Source organism: Triticum aestivum, chromosome 1D (genome assembly GCF_018294505.1).
Source record: "Triticum aestivum cultivar Chinese Spring chromosome 1D, IWGSC CS RefSeq v2.1, whole genome shotgun sequence".
Classification (NCBI taxonomy): domain Eukaryota; kingdom Viridiplantae; phylum Streptophyta; class Magnoliopsida; order Poales; family Poaceae; genus Triticum; species Triticum aestivum.
The window spans coordinates 69,626,460-69,628,742 of NC_057796.1; the positions used below are offsets into that span (position 1 = coordinate 69,626,460).

At 54.4% G+C, this 2,283-nt stretch overlaps 1 pseudogene; it reads left to right on the plus strand.

The window, feature by feature from the left end:
* The first annotated feature begins 479 nt into the window (after positions 1-479).
* On the plus strand, positions 480-1,507 carry LOC123157889 (uncharacterized; annotated as a pseudogene).
* Positions 1,508-2,283: the final 776 nt, after the last annotated feature.

Genomic DNA, 2,283 nt, shown 5'->3' on the forward strand with positions numbered 1-2,283 from the left:
CGACACATGCATGTAATAATTTGATTAACAAGAATGATGTCGATCGATCACGTCTAACACTGCTGCCCGCTGTCGTGTGGCGCAGCTTGCGCCGGCTGCCGCCATAAGGCGTGGCGGCAGGCTCCACGTAGCCTGGCTGCGAGGCCCACAAGCCCGCCGTTCCGTTCAAATAAGCCACGCGGTAGGAAAACCTGTTATGCCGGACCCACCGCCTCAGCCCATGGCGGCCAGTCCTGCCGCCTTACACCATGGCGGCAGGTGGCAGGTGTCGGCTGCCACACCTGCCGTCACGATGGACATGGTCTTTTCTGTCAATGTGGTCTGAAGGCAGTCCTTTTTGTTAATACGATAGCCCAGGTGGTCTTTTCTGACAAAAATTCGCTCTCAGTGTGGGGCTGTGGGCTCGGGCTGATCGATCTCTTACCTTCAGCAGTTCACTTCCTTTCTCCACGACCACCACCATACGTGCTCGGGTATCCATGGAGTGGGAGCCCAAGAAGGAGGACCTCGGGGGCCTAGGCCTCTCCGGCATCTGCGGCGAGCTCCACCGGGTCGTCTTCCGCTCCATCATCGGCTACTCGGTGAACGCCGCCTTTCCCTCTGCGCTTTTGCTCGCGCACGTCACCACCCTCCGCGGCCTCTGTTCCCCCATCGACGCCGACCACATCGGCGCCTGGTGGGTCGCCCTCTTTCTCTTGGAGGGCGTCTGGATGATCGTCCTCCCCTCTCTCTCGCTCGTCTGGACCGCCATCTACGTATTCCGCGTCTCCTCCCTCTACTGTACCCAGGGCGACTTCCGCGCTTCCCTCCAGCGGCACCTCCCCCATCTCCCCTTCACGCGCTTCATCCCTACGTACCTCCTTGCACTCGCGCTCACCTCCGCCACACTCTTCCTCTCCCTCGCCGCCTTGCTCCTGCTCCACCACTACGAGGTCGGCCTGCCGCTGCAGCTGCTGGCCGCCGCCGCTTTCCTCGCTGGAACGGCCTATGTCGCCGTGGTTTGCTACCTTGCCTGCATCGTGCCGATGCTCGAGGACGCCGTCAAATTTGCCGCTCTGCGCAAGAGCCGCGCGCTACTCGCCGGCAAGTTCTGGCCCGCGGCGGTCCTCTTCCTCACGCTCGACGGCTGCTTCGTCGCCCTGCAGCTGGCCTTCGCGCGGCTCGTGCTGGACGACGCGCTGGGCCTCGGCCTCGGGTTCTAGCTGGCCGCGGGAGTGGCGACGCTCGTGGCTCTGTGGGCGGTGGTGCTGCTGACGCTAGCGGCGCAGCCGGTGATCTACATGGTGTGCAAGAACCATCACCGCGAGGTGGTCGACAAGGTCCACCTCGACTACATCGGAGAGTATGAGCGGCTCGCCGTCGACGGCGACAACGGCGTGGAGCTGCAGCCGGTGACCACGGAGCGTATCCCTGAAACTACTGCCTAGCTAGCCGCGTCGTCCTGCATGTCGACGACTCCACCACGGTAGTACTACTAACTAAGCTTTCTTTCTACCAGTACCGAGCTTGCTCCAAGAAGATTTGAGACAATTCGTATGATGTGTATTATCTATTATGTCTGATCCGCTTGTCAGTGTACAAAGACATGCATGCCTGAGAGTTGGGATTATATAATGTGTGTGCTGAGTACAAAGTAAGTGCATTTGGATGAACAATATGACTGTATGCATCAATTCAAGTGTCTGATTTGTTCCATTTTTATTTTCCGGAGAACCCTTAACTTGGGAAAATCAAAACATGGATCCACCGTCCATGGTTACTTTAAGATTTGTGCTACTTCTTTTAACTCTTTCTAGAATTTGTCTTGACTTTTTATTGGTACATGATTCTAAGAAAATAACCTTTTGTTGGTACACAAAAAAATATGATGATGCAAGTTAAAACAAGGGCGAAAAATCCGAATGAAACATTTTAAAACAAGATAAACTCTGACAACAAACAAAAAAATGGCATCTATCCCGCAAAAGAAATCTGACAACAAACAAAATGGTAACACAAATCTGAAAATAACCACGAACGGTGGATCTATCCACGGTAGATCGACCACTTCCCCCTCAACTCTGAATAACATAACCAATTTCAGAGAAGATATCTACTTTTTCTCTACTATCTAAAAAAAGAGTAATGTTCCTTTTCCTGCCAACGGACCACATCCTGCCTCGCCCCTTCATCCACCCCATCTCGGCTGTTTTGTTTTCACCTACCTCGCCGATCATGTCACCCCCAACGCCCGGTTTTCACGGGAAATTACCAATCCCATCCAGTTGTTTCCTTCCCCTGACT